Source organism: Primulina tabacum, chromosome 10, assembly GCF_025594145.1.
Source record: "Primulina tabacum isolate GXHZ01 chromosome 10, ASM2559414v2, whole genome shotgun sequence".
Taxonomy (NCBI): Eukaryota; Viridiplantae; Streptophyta; class Magnoliopsida; order Lamiales; family Gesneriaceae; genus Primulina; species Primulina tabacum.
This window is the reverse complement of record NC_134559.1, coordinates 41,863,410-41,879,361: the sequence shown is the minus strand read 5'-3', so window position 1 is coordinate 41,879,361 and position 15,952 is coordinate 41,863,410. Positions and strand designations below refer to the sequence as shown.

Here is a 15,952-nt window from a genome sequence, read left to right as displayed (position 1 = left end):
CGCTTAACTTCATGGTTATGATTGGGGCGAGAGCAGTGCCGCGTGTTGTCCATCGCCGCTCCACACGTACTCGAGGATATAAGAATAAACATCCCACTCAATGTCGGTGCGATCATACCAGCACTAATGCACCGGATCCCATCAGAACTCCGAAGTTAAGCTGCTTGGGCGAGAGCAGTACTAGGATGGGTGACACCTGGAAGTCCTCGTGTTGCAACCTTTTTCGTGTTTTTCTATTTTTGATTACTTGTTGACAGACGATTTCGGCTCAAATCATCTGAATCTCGATCGGGACCAGATAAAACATGTGAAATGAAAGTAGCTCGGGCACTGCCGGATTGGACAAAATTGTAGGCTAATTGATTGTAAACGGCAAACGGACGAGACTCATTACTACGCAATGAGCTGACGAGATTTTAGCCGAATTCCTTCTCTAAGACCCTCTAATTTGCGATTTACGCTTCTGTTAAGCTTCGTTTCCTCGAGAAATCCGCTTAGAAGTTCGAAATTCGATTCGGTTCCATTTTATCGTATCCCAGGCATAATAATAGCTTACATTCGTTATTTCCTTCTTCTTATTTTTTTTTCTATTTTCTGGGAACATTTATCGATTTTGTTGTCGTGAGCCGGTTCTTGCGGAAGGGTATGACGCAGATTACTCCGGAGACGGTTAACTCATTAAAAACACATATTATTCGACTGTTTTATCCATAATTTACGTAAACGGTCGCGAACGAGGTTTCCCAGGGAGGTCACCCATCTAGCTCTGCCATCGCGCAGAAACGCTTAACTTCATGGTTATGATTGGGCGAAGCAGTGCCGCGTGTTGTCCATCGCCGCCCGCTCCACACGTACTCGAGGGATATAAGAATAAACATCCCACTCAATGTCGGGTGCGATCTTACAGCACTAATGCACCGGATCCATCAGAACTCCGAAGTTAAGCGTGCTTGGGCGAGAGCAGTACTAGGATGGGTGACCCCTGAGAAGTCCTCGTGTTGCCCTTTTTCGTGTTTTTCTATTTTTGATTACTTTTGACAGACGATTTTCGGCTCAAATCATCTGAATCTCGATCGGGACCAGATAAGACATGTGAAATGAAAGTAGCTCGGGCACTGCCGGATTTGGACAAAATTGTAGGCTAATTTGATTGTAAACGGGCAAACGGACGAGACTCATTACTACGCAATGAGCTGACGAGATTTTAGCCGAATTCCTTCTCTAAGACCCTCTAATTTGCGATTTAACGCTTCTGTTAAGCTTTCGTTTCCTCGAGAAATCCGCTTAGGAAGTTCGAAAATTCGATTCCGGTTCCATTTTATCGTATCCCAGGCATAATAATAGCTTTACATTCGTTATTTCCTTCTTCTTATTTTTTTTCTATTTTCTGGGAACATTTATCGATTTTTGTTGTCGTGAGCCGGTTCTGTGCGGAAGGGTATGACGCAGATTACTCCCGGAGACGGTTAACTCATTAAAAACAATTATTTCGACTGTTTTATCCATAATTTACGTAAACGGTCGCGACACGAGGTCTTCCCAGGGAGGTCACCCATCCTAGCTCTGCCATCGCGCCAGAACGCTTAACTTCATGGTTATGATTGGGCGAGAGCAGTGCCGCGTGTTGTCCATCGCCGCCCGCTCCACACGTACTCGAGGGATATAAGAATAAACATCCCACTCAATGTCGGGTGCGATCATACGAGCACTAATGCACCGGATCCCATCAGAACTCCGAAGTTAAGCGTGCTTGGGCGAGAGCAGTACTAGGATGGGTGACCCCTGGAAGTCCTCGTGTTGCACCCTTTTTCGTGTTTTTCTATTTTTGATTACTTGTTGACAGACGATTTTCGGCTCAAATCATCTGAATCTCGATCGGGACCAGATAAGACATGTGAAATGAAAGTAGCTCGGGCACTGCCGGATTTGGACAAAATTGTAGGCTAATTGATTGTAAACGGGCAAACGGACGAGACTCATTACTACGCAATGAGCTGACGAGATTTTAGCCGAATTCCTTCTCTAAGACCCTCTAATTTGCGATTTACCGCTTCTGTTAAGCTTTCGTTTCCTCGAGAAATCCGCTTAGGAAGTTCGAAATTCGATTCCGGTTCCATTTTATCGTATCCCAGGCATAATAATAGCTTTACATTCGTTATTTCCTTCTTCTTATTTTTTTTTCTATTTTCTGGGAACATTTATCGATTTTTGTTGTCGTGAGCCGGTTCTGTGCGGAAGGGTATGACGCAGATTACTCCGGAGACGGTTAACTCATTAAAAACAATTATTTCGACTGTTTTATCCATAATTTACGTAAACGGTCGCGACACGAGGTCTTCCCAGGGAGGTCACCCATCTAGCTCTGCCATCGCGCCAGAACGCTTAACTTCATGGTTATGATTGGGCGAGAGCAGTGCCGCGTGTTGTCCATCGCCGCCCGCTCCACACGTACTCGAGGGATATAAGAATAAACATCCCACTCAATGTCGGGTGCGATCATACCAGCACTAATGCACCGGATCCCATCAGAACTCCGAAGTTAGGCGTGCTTGGGCGAGAGCAGTATTAGGATGGGTGACCCCCTGGGAAGTCCTCGTGTTGCACCCTTTTTCGTGTTTTTTCTATTTTTGATTACTTGTTGACAGACGATTTTCGGCTCAAATCATCTGAATCTCGATCGGGACCAGATAAGACATGTGAAATGAAAGTAGCTCGGGCACTGCCGGATTTGGACAAAATTGTAGGCTAATTTGATTGTAAACGGGCAAACGGACGAGACTCATTACTACGCAATGAGCTGACGAGATTTTAGCCGAATTCCTTCTCTAAGACCCTCTAATTTGCGATTTACCGCTTCTGTTAAGCTTTCGTTTCCTCGAGAAATCCGCTTAGGAAGTTCGAAATTCGATTCCGGTTCCATTTTATCGTATCCCAGGCATAATAATAGCTTTACATTCGTTATTTCCTTCTTCTTATTTTTTTTTCTATTTTCTGGGAACATTTATCGATTTTTGTTGTCGTGAGCCGGTTCTGTGCGGAAGGGTATGACGCAGATTACTCCGGAGACGGTTAACTCATTAAAAACAATTATTTCGACTGTTTTATCCATAATTTACGTAAACGGTCGCGACACGAGGTCTTCCCAGGGAGGTCACCCATCCTAGCTCTGCCATCGCGCCAGAACGCTTAACTTCTTGGTTATGATTGGGCGAGAGCAGTGCCGCGTGTTGTCCATCGCCGCCCGCTCCACACGTACTCGAGGGATATAAGAATAAACATCCCACTCAATGTCGGGTGCGATCATACCAGCACTAATGCACCGGATCCCATCAGAACTCCGAAGTTAAGCGTGCTTGGGCGAGAGCAGTACTAGGATGGGTGACCCCCTGGGAAGTCCTCGTGTTGCACCCTTTTTCGTGTTTTTCTATTTTTGATTACTTGTTGACAGACGATTTTCGGCTCAAATCATCTGAATCTCGATCGGGACCAGATAAGACATGTGAAATGAAAGTAGCTCGGGCACTGCCGGATTTGGACAAAATTGTAGGCTAATTTGATTGTAAACGGGCAAACGGACGAGACTCATTACTACGCAATGAGCTGACGAGATTTTAGCCGAATTCCTTCTCTAAGACCCTCTAATTTGCGATTTACCGCTTCTGTTAAGCTTTCGTTTCCTCGAGAAATCCGCTTAGGAAGTTCGAAATTCGATTCCGGTTCCATTTTATCGTATCCCAGGCATAATAATAGCTTTACATTCGTTATTTCCTTCTTCTTATTTTTTTTTTCTATTTTCTGGGAACATTTATCGATTTTTGTTGTCGTGAGCCGGTTCTGTGCGGAAGGGTATGACGCAGATTACTCCGGAGACGGTTAACTCATTAAAACAATTATTTCGACTGTTTTATCCATAATTTACGTAAACGGTCGCGACACGAGGTCTTCCCAGGGAGGTCACCCATCCTAGCTCTGCCATCGCGCCAGAACGCTTAACTTCGTGGTTATGATTGGGCGAGAGCAGTGCCGCGTGTTGTCCATCGCCGCCCGCTCCACACGTACTCGAGGGATATAAGAATAAACATCCCACTCAATGTCGGGTGCGATCATACCAGCACTAATGCACCGGATCCCATCAGAACTCCGAAGTTAAGCGTGCTTGGGCGAGAGCAGTACTAGGATGGGTGACCCCCTGGGAAGTCCTCGTGTTGCACCCTTTTTCGTGTTTTTCTATTTTTGATTACTTGTTGACAGACGATTTTCGGCTCAAATCATCTGAATCTCGATCGGGACCAGATAAGACATGTGAAATGAAAGTAGCTCGGGCACTGCCGGATTTGGACAAAATTGTAGGCTAATTTGATTGTAAACGGGCAAACGGACGAGACTCATTACTACGCAATGAGCTGACGAGATTTTAGCCGAATTCCTTCTCTAAGACCCTCTAATTTGCGATTTACCGCTTCTGTTAAGCTTTCGTTTCCTCGAGAAATCCGCTTAGGAAGTTCGAAATTCGATTCCGGTTCCATTTTATCGTATCCCAGGCATAATAATAGCTTTACATTCGTTATTTCCTTCTTCTTATTTTTTTTTCTATTTTCTGGGAACATTTATCGATTTTTGTTGTCGTGAGCCGGTTCTGTGCGGAAGGGTATGACGCAGATTACTCCGGAGACGGTTAACTAATTAAAACAATTATTTCGACTGTTTTATCCATAATTTACGTAAACGGTCGCGACACGAGGTCTTCCCAGGGAGGTCACCCATCCTACCTCTGCCATCGCGCCAGAACGCTTAACTTCGTGGTTATGATTGGGCGAGAGCAGTGCCGCGTGTTGTCCATCGCCGCCCGCTCCACACGTACTCGAGGGATATAAGAATAAACATCCCACTCAATGTCGGGTGCGATCATACCAGCACTAATGCACCGGATCCCATCAGAACTCCGAAGTTAAGCGTGCTTGGGCGAAAGCGCAGTATTAGGATGGGTGACCCCCTGGGAAGTCCTCGTGTTGCACCCTTTTCGTGTTTTTTCTATTTTTGATTACTTGTTGACAGACGATTTTCGGCTCAAATCATCTGAATCTCGATCGGGACCAGATAAAACATGTGAAATGAAAGTAGCTCGGGCACTGCCGGATTTGGACAAAATTGTAGGCTAATTTGATTGTAAACGGGCAAACGGACGAGACTCATTATTACGCAATGAGCTGACGAGATTTTAGCCGAATTCCTTCTCTAAGACCCTCTAATTTGCGATTTACCGCTTCTGTTAAGCTTTCGTTTCCTCGAGAAATCCGCTTAGGAAGTTCGAAATTCGATTCCGGTTCCATTTTATCGTATCCAGGCATAATAATAGCTTTACATTCGTTATTTCCTTCTTCTTATTTTTTTTTCTATTTTCTGGGAACATTTATCGATTTTTGTTGTCGTGAGCCGGTTCTGTGCGGAAGGGTATGACGCAGATTACTCCGGAGACGGTTAACTCATTAAAACAATTATTTCGACTGTTTTATCCATAATTTACGTAAACGGTCGCGACACGAGGTCTTCCCAGGGAGGTCACCCATCCTAGCTCTGCCATCGCGCCAGAACGCTTAACTTCATGGTTATGATTGGGCGAGAGCAGTGCCGCGTGTTGTCCATCGCCGCCCGCTCCACACGTACTCGAGGGATATAAGAATAAACATCCCACTCAATGTCGGGTGCGATCATACCAGCACTAATGCACCGGATCCCATCAGAACTCCGAAGTTAAGCGTGCTTGGGCGAGAGCAGTACTAGGATGGGTGACCCCCTGGGAAGTCCTCGTGTTGCACCCTTTTTCGTGTTTTTTCTATTTTTGATTACTTGTTGACAGACGATTTTCGGCTCAAATCATCTGAATCTCGATCGGGACCAGATAAGACATGTGAAATGAAAGTAGCTCGGGCACTGCCGGATTTGGACAAAATTGTAGGCTAATTTGATTGTAAACGGGCAAACGGACGAGACTCATTACTACGCAATGAGCTGACGAGATTTTAGCCGAATTCCTTCTCTAAGACCCTCTAATTTGCGATTTACCGCTTCTGTTAAGCTTTCGTTTCCTCGAGAAATCCGCTTAGGAAGTTCGAAATTCGATTCCGGTTCCATTTTATCGTATCCCAGGCATAATAATAGCTTTACATTCGTTATTTCCTTCTTATTTTTTTTTCTATTTTCTGGGAACATTTATCGATTTTTGTTGTCGTGAGCCGGTTCTGTGCGGAAGGGTATGACGCAGATTACTCCGGAGACGGTTAACTCATTAAAAACAATTATTTCGACTGTTTTATCCATAATTTACGTAAACGGTCGCGACACGAGGTCTTCCCAGGGAGGTCACCCATCCTAGCTCTGCCATCGCGCCAGAACGCTTAACTTCATGGTTATGATTGGGCGAGAGCAGTGCCGCGTGTTGTCCATCGCCGCCCGCTCCACACGTACTCGAGGGATATAAGAATAAACATCCCACTCAATGTCGGGTGCGATCATACCAGCACTAATGCACCGGATCCCATCAGAACTCCGAAGTTAAGCGTGCTTGGGCGAGAGCAGTACTAGGATGGGTGACCCCTGGGAAGTCCTCGTGTTGCACCCTTTTTGTGTTTTTCTATTTTTGATTACTTGTTGACAGACGATTTTCGGCTCAAATCATCTGAATCTCGATCGGGACCAGATAAGACATGTGAAATGAAAGTAGCTCGGGCACTGCCGGATTTGGACAAAATTGTAGGCTAATTTGATTGTAAACGGGCAAACGGACGAGACTCATTACTACGCAATGAGCTGACGAGATTTTAGCCGAATTCCTTCTCTAAGACCCTCTAATTTGCGATTTACGCTTCTGTTAAGCTTTCGTTTCCTCGAGAAATCCGCTTAGGAAGTTCGAAATTCGATTCCGGTTCCATTTTATCGTATCCCAGGCATAATAATAGCTTTACATTCGTTATTTCCTTCTTCTTATTTTTTTTTCTATTTTCTGGGAACATTTATCGATTTTTGTTGTCGTGAGCCGGTTCTGTGCGGAAGGGTATGACGCAGATTACTCCGGAGACGGTTAACTCATTAAAAACAATTATTTCGACTGTTTTATCCATAATTTACGTAAACGGTCGCGACACGAGGTCTTCCCAGGGAGGTCACCCATCCTAGCTCTGCCATCGCGCCAGAACGCTTAACTTCATGGTTATGATTGGGCGAGAGCAGTGCCGCGTGTTGTCCATCGCCGCCCGCTCCACACGTACTCGAGGGATATAAGAATAAACATCCCACTCAATGTCGGGTGCGATCATACCAGCACTAATGCACCGGATCCCATCAGAACTCCGAAGTTAAGCGTGCTTGGGCGAGAGCAGTACTAGGATGGGTGACCCCTGGGAAGTCCTCGTGTTGCACCCTTTTCGTGTTTTTCTATTTTTGATTACTTGTTGACAGACGATTTTCGGCTCAAATCATCTGAATCTCGATCGGGACCAGATAAGACATGTGAAATGAAAGTAGCTCGGGCACTGCCGGATTTGGACAAAATTGTAGGCTAATTTGATTGTAAACGGGCAAACGGACGAGACTCATTACTACGCAATGAGCTGACGAGATTTTAGCCGAATTCCTTCTCTAAGACCCTCTAATTTGCGATTTACCTTCTGTTAAGCTTTCGTTTCCTCGAGAAATCCGCTTAGGAAGTTCGAAATTCGATTCCGGTTCCATTTTATCGTATCCCAGGCATAATAATAGCTTTACATTCGTTATTTCCTTCTTCTTATTTTTTTTTCTATTTTTGGGGAACATTTATCGATTTTTGTTGTCGTGAGCCGGTTCTGTGCGGAAGGGTATGACGCAGATTACTCCGGAGACGGTTAACTATTAAAACAATTATTTCGACTGTTTTATCCATAATTTACGTAAACGATCGCGACACGAGGTCTTCCCAGGGAGGTCACCCATCCTACCTGCCATCGCGCCAGAACGCTTAACTTCGTGGTTATGATTGGGCGAGAGCAGTGCCGCGTGTTGTCCATCGCCGCCCGCTCCACACGTACTCGAGGGATATAAGAATAAACATCCCACTCAATGTCGGTGCGATCATACCAGCACTAATGCACCGGATCCCATCAGAACTCCGAAGTTAAGCGTGCTTGGGCGAGAGCAGTACTAGGATGGGTGACCCCCTGGGAAGTCCTCGTGTTGCACCCTTTTTCGTGTTTTTCTATTTTTGATTACTTGTTGACAGACGATTTTCGGCTCAAATCATCTGAATCTCGATCGGGACCAGATAAGACATGTGAAATGAAGTAGCTCGGGCACTGTCGGATTTGGACAAAATTGTAGGCTAATTTGATTGTAAACGGGCAAACGGACGAGACTCATTACTACGCAATGAGCTGACGAGATTTTAGCCGAATTCCTTCTCTAAGACCCTCTAATTTGCGATTTACCGCTTCTGTTAAGCTTTCGTTTCCTCGAGAAATCCGCTTAGGAAGTTCGAAATTCGATTCCGGTTCCATTTTATCGTATCCCAGGCATAATAATAGCTTTACATTCGTTATTTCCTTCTTCTTATTTTTTTTTCTATTTTCTGGGAACATTTATCGATTTTTGTTGTCGTGAGCCGGTTCTGTGCGGAAGGGTATGACGCAGATTACTCCGGAGACGGTTAACTCATTAAAAACAATTATTTCGACTGTTTTATCCATAATTTACGTAAACGGTCGCGACACGAGGTCTTCCCAGGGAGGTCACCCATCCTAGCTCTGCCATCGCGCCAGAACGCTTAACTTCATGGTTATGATTGGGCGAGAGCAGTGCCGCGTGTTGTCCATCGCCGCCCGCTCCACACGTACTCGAGGGATATAAGAATAAACATCCCACTCAATGTCGGGTGCGATCATACCAGCACTAATGCACCGGATCCCATCAGAACTCCGAAGTTAAGCGTGCTTGGGCGAGAGCAGTACTAGGATGGGTGACCCCTGGGAAGTCCTCGTGTTGCACCCTTTTTCGTGTTTTTCTATTTTTGATTACTTGTTGACAGACGATTTTCGGCTCAAATCATCTGAATCTCGATCGGGACCAGATAAGACATGTGAAATGAAAGTAGCTCGGGCACTGCCGGATTTGGACAAAATTGTAGGCTAATTTGATTGTAAACGGGCAAACGGACGAGACTCATTACTACGCAATGAGCTGACGAGATTTTAGCCGAATTCCTTCTCTAAGACCCTCTAATTTGCGATTTACGCTTCTGTTAAGCTTTCGTTTCCTCGAGAAATCCGCTTAGGAAGTTCGAAATTCGATTCCGGTTCCATTTTATCGTATCCCAGGCATAATAATAGCTTTACATTCGTTATTTCCTTCTTCTTATTTTTTTTTCTATTTTCTGGGAACATTTATCGATTTTTGTTGTCGTGAGCCGGTTCTGTGCGGAAGGGTATGACGCAGATTACTCCGGAGACGGTTAACTCATTAAAAACAATTATTTCGACTGTTTTATCCATAATTTACGTAAACGGTCGCGACACGAGGTCTTCCCAGGGAGGTCACCCATCCTAGCTCTGCCATCGCGCCAGAACGCTTAACTTCATGGTTATGATTGGGCGAGAGCAGTGCCGCGTGTTGTCCATCGCCGCCCGCTCCACACGTACTCGAGGGATATAAGAATAAACATCCCACTCAATGTCGGGTGCGATCATACCAGCACTAATGCACCGGATCCCATCAGAACTCCGAAGTTAAGCGTGCTTGGGCGAGAGCAGTACTAGGATGGGTGACCCCCTGGAAGTCCTCGTGTTGCACCCTTTTTCGTGTTTTTCTATTTTTGATTACTTGTTGACAGACGATTTTCGGCTCAAATCATCTGAATCTCGATCGGGACCAGATAAGACATGTGAAATGAAAGTAGCTCGGGCACTGCCGGATTTGGACAAAATTGTAGGCTAATTTGATTGTAAACGGGCAAACGGACGAGACTCATTACTACGCAATGAGCTGACGAGATTTTAGCCGAATTCCTTCTCTAAGACCCTCTAATTTGCGATTTACCGCTTCTGTTAAGCTTTCGTTTCCTCGAGAAATCCGCTTAGGAAGTTCGAAATTCGATTCCGGTTCCATTTTATCGTATCCCAGGCATAATAATAGCTTTACATTCGTTATTTCCTTCTTCTTATTTTTTTTCTATTTTCTGGGAACATTTATCGATTTTTGTTGTCGTGAGCCGGTTCTGTGCGGAAGGGTATGACGCAGATTACTCCGGAGACGGTTAACTCATTAAAAACAATTATTTCGACTGTTTTATCCATAATTTACGTAAACGTCGCGACACGAGGTCTTCCCAGGGAGGTCACCCATCCTACTCTGCCATCGCGCCAGAACGCTTAACTTCATGGTTATGATTGGGCGAGAGCAGTGCCGCGTGTTGTCCATCGCCGCCCGCTCCACACGTACTCGAGGGATATAAGAATAAACATCCCACTCAATGTCGGGTGCGATCATACCAGCACTAATGCACCGGATCCCATCAGAACTCCGAAGTTAAGCGTGCTTGGGCGAGAGCAGTACTAGGATGGGTGACCCCCTGGAAGTCCTCGTGTTGCACCCTTTTTCGTGTTTTTCTATTTTTGATTACTTGTTGACAGACGATTTTCGGCTCAAATCATCTGAATCTCGATCGGGACCAGATAAGACATGTGAAATGAAAGTAGCTCGGGCACTGCCGGATTTGGACAAAATTGTAGGCTAATTTGATTGTAAACGGGCAAACGGACGAGACTCATTACTACGCAATGAGCTGACGAGATTTTAGCCGAATTCCTTCTCTAAGACCCTCTAATTTGCGATTTACCGCTTCTGTTAAGCTTTCGTTTCCTCGAGAAATCCGCTTAGGAAGTTCGAAATTCGATTCCGGTTCCATTTTATCGTATCCCAGGCATAATAATAGCTTTACATTCGTTATTTCCTTCTTCTTATTTTTTTCTATTTTCTGGGAACATTTATCGATTTTTGTTGTCGTGAGCCGGTTCTGTGCGGAAGGGTATGACGCAGATTACTCCGGAGACGGTGAACTCATTAAAAAAATTATTTCGACTGTTTTATCCATAATTTACGTAAACGGTCGCGACACGAGGTCTTCCCAGGGAGGTCACCCATCCTAGCTCTGCCATCGCGCTATAACGCTTATCTTCATGGTTATGATTGGGCGAGAGCAGTGCCGCGTGTTGTCCATCGCCGCCCGCTCCACACGTACTCGAGGGATATAAGAATAAACATCCCACTCAATGTCGGGTGCGATCATACCAGCACTAATGCACCGGATCCCATCAGAACTCCGAAGTTAAGCGTGCTTGGGCGAGAGAAGTACTAGGATGGGTGACCCCTGGAAGTCCTCGTGTTGCACCCTTTTCGTGTTTTATTATTTTTGATTACTTGTTGACAGACGATTTTCGGCTCAAATCATCTGAATCTCGATCGGGACCAGATAAGACATGTGAAATGAAAGTAGCTCGGGCACTGCCGGATTTGGACAAAATTGTAGGCTAATTTGATTGTAAACGGGCAAACAGACGAGACTCATTACTACGCAATGAGCTGACGAGATTTTAGCCAAATTCCTTCTCTAAGACCCTCTAATTTGCGATTTACGCTTCTGTTAAGCTTTCGTTTCCTCGAGAAATCCGCTTAGGAAGTTCGAAATTCGATTCCGGTTCCATTTTATCGTATCCCAGGCATAATAATAGCTTTACATTCGTTATTTCCTTCTTCTTATTTTTTTTCTATTTTCTGGGAACATTTATCGATTTTTGTTGTCGTGAGCCGGTTCTGTGCGGAAGGGCGCAGATTACTCCGGAGGGTTAACTCATTAAAACAATTATTTCGACTGTTTTATCCATAATTTACGTAAACGTCGCGACACGAGGTCTTCCCAGGGAGGTCACCCATCCTAGCTCTGCCATCGCGCCAGAACGCTTAACTTCATGGTTATGATTGGGCGAGAGCAGTGCCGCGTGTTGTCCATCGCCGCCCGCTCCACACGTACTCGAGGGATATAAGAATAAACATCCCACTCAATGTCGGTGCGATCATACCAGCACTAATGCACCGGATCCCATCAGAACTCCGAAGTTAAGCGTGCTTGGGCGAGAGCAGTACTAGGATGGTGACCCCCTGGGAAGTCCTCGTGTTGCACCCTTTTTCGTGTTTTTCTATTTTTGATTACTTGTTGACAGACGATTTTCGGCTCAAATCATCTGAATCTCGATCGGGACCAGATAAACATGTGAAATGAAAGTAGCTCGGGCACTGCCGGATTTGGACAAAATTGTAGGCTAATTTGATTGTAAACGGCAAACGGACGAGACTCATTACTACGCAATGAGCTGACGAGATTTTAGCCGAATTCCTTCTCTAAGACCCTCTAATTTGCGATTTACCTTCTGTTAAGCTTTCGTTTCCTCGAGAAATCCGCTTAGGAAGTTCGAAATTCGATTCCGGTTCCATTTTATCGTATCCCAGGCATAATAATAGCTTTACATTCGTTATTTCCTTCTTCTTATTTTTTTTCTATTTTCTGGGAACATTTATCGATTTTTGTTGTCGTGAGCCGGTTCTGTGCGAATGGGTATGACGCAGATTACTCCGGAGACGGTTAACTCATTAAAAACAATTATTTCGACTGTTTTATCCATAATTTACGTAAACGGTCGCGACACGAGGTCTTCCCAGGGAGGTCACCCATCCTACCTGCCATCGCGCCAGAACGCTTAACTTCATGGTTATGATTGGGCGAGAGCAGTGCCGCGTGTTGTCCATCGCCGCCCGCTCCACACGTACTCGAGGGATATAAGAATAAACATCCCACTCAATGTCGGGTGCGATCATACCAGCACTAATGCACCGGATCCCATCAGAACTCGGAAGTTAAGCGTGCTTGGGCGAGAGCAGTACTAGGATGGGTGACCCCCTGGGAAGTCCTCGTGTTGCACCTTTTTCGTGTTTTTCTATTTTTGATTACTTGTTGACAGACGATTTTCGGCTCAAATCATCTGAATCTCGATCGGGACCAGATGAGACATGTGAAATGAAAGTAGCTCGGCACTGCCGGATTTGGACAAAATTGTAGGCTAATTTGATTGTAAACGGGCAAACGGACGAGACTCATTACTACGCAATGAGCTGACGAGATTTTAGCCGAATTCCTTCTCTAAGACCCTCTAATTTGCGATTTACCGCTTCTGTTAAGCTTTCGTTTCCTCGAGAAATCCGCTTAGGAAGTTCGAAATTCGATTCCGGTTCCATTTTATCGTATCCAGGCATAATAATAGCTTTACATTCGTTATTTCTTTCTTCTTATTTTTTTTCTATTTTCTGGGAACATTTATCGATTTTTGTTGTCGTGAGCCGGTTCTGTGCGGAAGGGTATGACGCAGATTACTCCGGAGACGGTTAACTAATTAAAACAATTATTTCGACTGTTTTATCCATAATTTACGTAAACGATTGCGACACGAGGTCTTCCCAGGGAGGTCACCCATCCTACCTCTGCCATCGCGCCAGAACGCTTAACTTCGTGGTTATGATTGGGCGAGAGCAGTGCCGCGTGTTATCCATCGCCGCCCGCTCCACACGTACTCAAGGGATATAAGAATAAACATCCCACTCAATGTCGGGTGCGATCATACCAGCACTAATGCACCGGATCCCATCAGAACTCCGAAGTTAAGCGTGCTTGGGCAAGAGCAGTACTAGGGTGGGTGACTCCCTGGGAAGTCCTCGTGTTGCACCCTTTTCGTGTTTTTCTATTTTGATTACTTGTTGACAGACGATTTTCGGCTCAAATCATCTGAATCTCGATCGGGACCAATAAACATGTGAAATGAAAGTAGCTCGGCACTGCCGGATTTGGACAAAATTGTAGGCTAATTTGATTGTAAACGGGCAAACGACGAGACTCATTACTACGCAATGAGCTGACGAGATTTTAGCCGAATTCCTTCTCTAAGACCCTCTAATTTGCGATTTACGCTTCTGTTAAGCTTTCGTTTCCTCGAGAAATCCGCTTAGGAAGTTCGAAATTCGATTCCGGTTCCATTTTATCGTATCCCAGGCATAATAATAGCTTTACATTCGTTATTTCCTTCTTCTTATTTTTTTCTATTTTCTGGGAACATTTATCGATTTTTGTTGTCGTGAGCCGGTTCTGTGCGGAAGGGTATGACGCAGATTACTCCGGAGACGGTTAACTATTAAAAAAATTATTTCGACTGTTTTATCCATAATTTACGTAAACGTCGCGACACGAGGTCTTCCCAGGGAGGTCACCCATCCTACCTGCCATCGCGCCAGAACGCTTAACTTCATGGTTATGATTGGGCGAGAGCAGTGCCGCGTGTTGTCCATCGCCGCCCTCCACACGTACTCGAGGGATATAAGAATAAACATCCCACTCAATGTCGGGTGCGATCATACCAGCACTAATGCACCGGATCCCATCAGCTACTAGGATGGGTGACCCCTGGAAGTCCTCGTGTTGCACCCTTTTTCGTGTTTTTCTATTTTTGATTACTTGTTGACAGACGATTTTCGGCTCAAATCATCTGAATCTCGATCGGGACCAGATAAGACATGTGAAATGAAAGTAGCTCGGGCACTGCCGGATTTGGACAAAATTGTAGGCTAATTTGATTGTAAACGAAAACGGACGAGACTCATTACTACGCAATGAGCTGACGAGATTTTAGCCGAATTCCTTCTCTAAGACCCTCTAATTTGCGATTTACGCTTCTGTTAAGCTTTCGTTTCCTCGAGAAATCCGCTTAGGAAGTTCGAAATTCGATTCCGGTTCCATTTTATCGTATCCCAGGCATAATAATAGCTTTACATTCGTTATTTCCTTCTTATTTTTTTTTTTCTATTTTCTGGGAACATTATCGATTTTTGTTGTCGTGAGCCGGTTCTGTGCGGAAGGGTATGACGCAGATTACTCCGGAGACGGTTAACTAATTAAAACAATTATTTCGACTGTTTTATCCATAATTTACGTAAACGGTCGCGACACGAGGTCTTCCCAGGGAGGTCACCCATCTACTCTGCCATCGCGCCAGAACGCTTAACTTCGGTTATGATTGGGCGAAGCAGTGCCGCGTGTTGTCCATCGCCGCCCGCTCCACACGTACTCGAGGGATATAAGAATAAACATCCCACTCAATGTCGGTGCGATCATACCAGCACTAATGCACCGGATCCCATCAGAACTCCGAAGTTAAGCGTTTGGGCGAGAGCAGTACTAGGATGGGTGACCCCTGGGAAGTCCTCGTGTTGCACCCTTTTCGTGTTTTTCTATTTTGATTACTTGTGACAGACGATTTTCGGCTCAAATCATCTGAATCTCGATCGGGACCAGATAGACATGTGAAATGAAAGTAGCTCGGGCACTGCCGGATTTGGACAAAATTGTAGGCTAATTTGATTGTAAACGGGCAAACGGACGAGACTCATTACTACGCAATGACTGACGAGATTTTAGCCGAATTCCTTCTCTAAGACCCTCTAATTGCGATTTACGCTTCTGTTAAGCTTTCGTTTCCTAGAAATCCGCTTAGGAAGTTCGAAATTCGATTCCGGTTCCATTTTATCGTATCCCAGGCATAATAATAGCTTTACATTCGTTATTTTCCTTCTTCTTATTTTTTTTATTTTCTGGGAACATTTATCGATTTTTGTTGTCGTGAGCGGTTCTGTGCGGAAGGGTATGACGCAGATTACTCCGGAGACGGTTAACTAATTAAAACAATTATTTCGACTGTTTTTCCATAATTTACGTAAACGGTCGACACGAGGTCTTCCCAGGGAGGTCACCCATCCTACCTCTGCCATCGGCCAGAACGCTTAACTTCGTGGTTATGATTGGGCGAGAGCAGGCGCGTGTTGTCCATGCGCCGCT

The 15,952-nt window shown here is 45.0% G+C and overlaps 17 non-coding genes and 2 pseudogenes across 17 annotated transcripts; all 19 read left to right on the top strand.

Moving 5' to 3' along the window:
• The first annotated feature begins 104 nt into the window (after positions 1-104).
• On the top strand, positions 105-220 carry LOC142511750 (5S ribosomal RNA; annotated as a pseudogene).
• Positions 221-891: 671 nt separating this feature from the next.
• LOC142511929 (5S ribosomal RNA) lies at positions 892-1,007 on the top strand (annotated as a pseudogene).
• A 682-nt stretch (positions 1,008-1,689) lies between these two features.
• On the top strand, positions 1,690-1,806 carry LOC142516533 (5S ribosomal RNA). The gene has a single exon (XR_012812323.1). It is a non-coding gene; the product is annotated as a 5S ribosomal RNA (ribosomal RNA).
• Positions 1,807-2,488: 682 nt separating this feature from the next.
• On the top strand, positions 2,489-2,607 carry LOC142513749 (5S ribosomal RNA). Its single transcript, XR_012809678.1, has one exon. It is a non-coding gene; the product is annotated as a 5S ribosomal RNA (ribosomal RNA).
• Positions 2,608-3,292: 685 nt separating this feature from the next.
• LOC142506914 (5S ribosomal RNA) lies at positions 3,293-3,411 on the top strand. Its single transcript, XR_012805187.1, has one exon. It is a non-coding gene; the product is annotated as a 5S ribosomal RNA (ribosomal RNA).
• A 684-nt stretch (positions 3,412-4,095) lies between these two features.
• Positions 4,096-4,214, top strand: LOC142506903 (5S ribosomal RNA). The gene has a single exon (XR_012805176.1). It is a non-coding gene; the product is annotated as a 5S ribosomal RNA (ribosomal RNA).
• Positions 4,215-4,897: 683 nt separating this feature from the next.
• LOC142516026 (5S ribosomal RNA) lies at positions 4,898-5,018 on the top strand. Its single transcript, XR_012811842.1, has one exon. It is a non-coding gene; the product is annotated as a 5S ribosomal RNA (ribosomal RNA).
• A 682-nt stretch (positions 5,019-5,700) lies between these two features.
• On the top strand, positions 5,701-5,819 carry LOC142506890 (5S ribosomal RNA). Its single transcript, XR_012805164.1, has one exon. It is a non-coding gene; the product is annotated as a 5S ribosomal RNA (ribosomal RNA).
• Positions 5,820-6,501: 682 nt separating this feature from the next.
• LOC142512070 (5S ribosomal RNA) lies at positions 6,502-6,619 on the top strand. The gene has a single exon (XR_012808803.1). It is a non-coding gene; the product is annotated as a 5S ribosomal RNA (ribosomal RNA).
• A 682-nt stretch (positions 6,620-7,301) lies between these two features.
• On the top strand, positions 7,302-7,419 carry LOC142512059 (5S ribosomal RNA). The gene has a single exon (XR_012808802.1). It is a non-coding gene; the product is annotated as a 5S ribosomal RNA (ribosomal RNA).
• Positions 7,420-8,095: 676 nt separating this feature from the next.
• LOC142509879 (5S ribosomal RNA) lies at positions 8,096-8,214 on the top strand. Its single transcript, XR_012808025.1, has one exon. It is a non-coding gene; the product is annotated as a 5S ribosomal RNA (ribosomal RNA).
• Positions 8,215-8,897: 683 nt separating this feature from the next.
• On the top strand, positions 8,898-9,015 carry LOC142512048 (5S ribosomal RNA). The gene has a single exon (XR_012808801.1). It is a non-coding gene; the product is annotated as a 5S ribosomal RNA (ribosomal RNA).
• A 683-nt stretch (positions 9,016-9,698) lies between these two features.
• Positions 9,699-9,816, top strand: LOC142513211 (5S ribosomal RNA). The gene has a single exon (XR_012809170.1). It is a non-coding gene; the product is annotated as a 5S ribosomal RNA (ribosomal RNA).
• Positions 9,817-10,497: 681 nt separating this feature from the next.
• LOC142513210 (5S ribosomal RNA) lies at positions 10,498-10,615 on the top strand. Its single transcript, XR_012809169.1, has one exon. It is a non-coding gene; the product is annotated as a 5S ribosomal RNA (ribosomal RNA).
• A 681-nt stretch (positions 10,616-11,296) lies between these two features.
• On the top strand, positions 11,297-11,413 carry LOC142514007 (5S ribosomal RNA). Its single transcript, XR_012809923.1, has one exon. It is a non-coding gene; the product is annotated as a 5S ribosomal RNA (ribosomal RNA).
• A 671-nt stretch (positions 11,414-12,084) lies between these two features.
• LOC142514795 (5S ribosomal RNA) lies at positions 12,085-12,202 on the top strand. The gene has a single exon (XR_012810672.1). It is a non-coding gene; the product is annotated as a 5S ribosomal RNA (ribosomal RNA).
• A 677-nt stretch (positions 12,203-12,879) lies between these two features.
• Positions 12,880-12,998, top strand: LOC142513498 (5S ribosomal RNA). Its single transcript, XR_012809441.1, has one exon. It is a non-coding gene; the product is annotated as a 5S ribosomal RNA (ribosomal RNA).
• Positions 12,999-13,677: 679 nt separating this feature from the next.
• On the top strand, positions 13,678-13,796 carry LOC142513455 (5S ribosomal RNA). The gene has a single exon (XR_012809401.1). It is a non-coding gene; the product is annotated as a 5S ribosomal RNA (ribosomal RNA).
• A 1,424-nt stretch (positions 13,797-15,220) lies between these two features.
• LOC142508902 (5S ribosomal RNA) lies at positions 15,221-15,336 on the top strand. Its single transcript, XR_012807100.1, has one exon. It is a non-coding gene; the product is annotated as a 5S ribosomal RNA (ribosomal RNA).
• Positions 15,337-15,952: the final 616 nt, after the last annotated feature.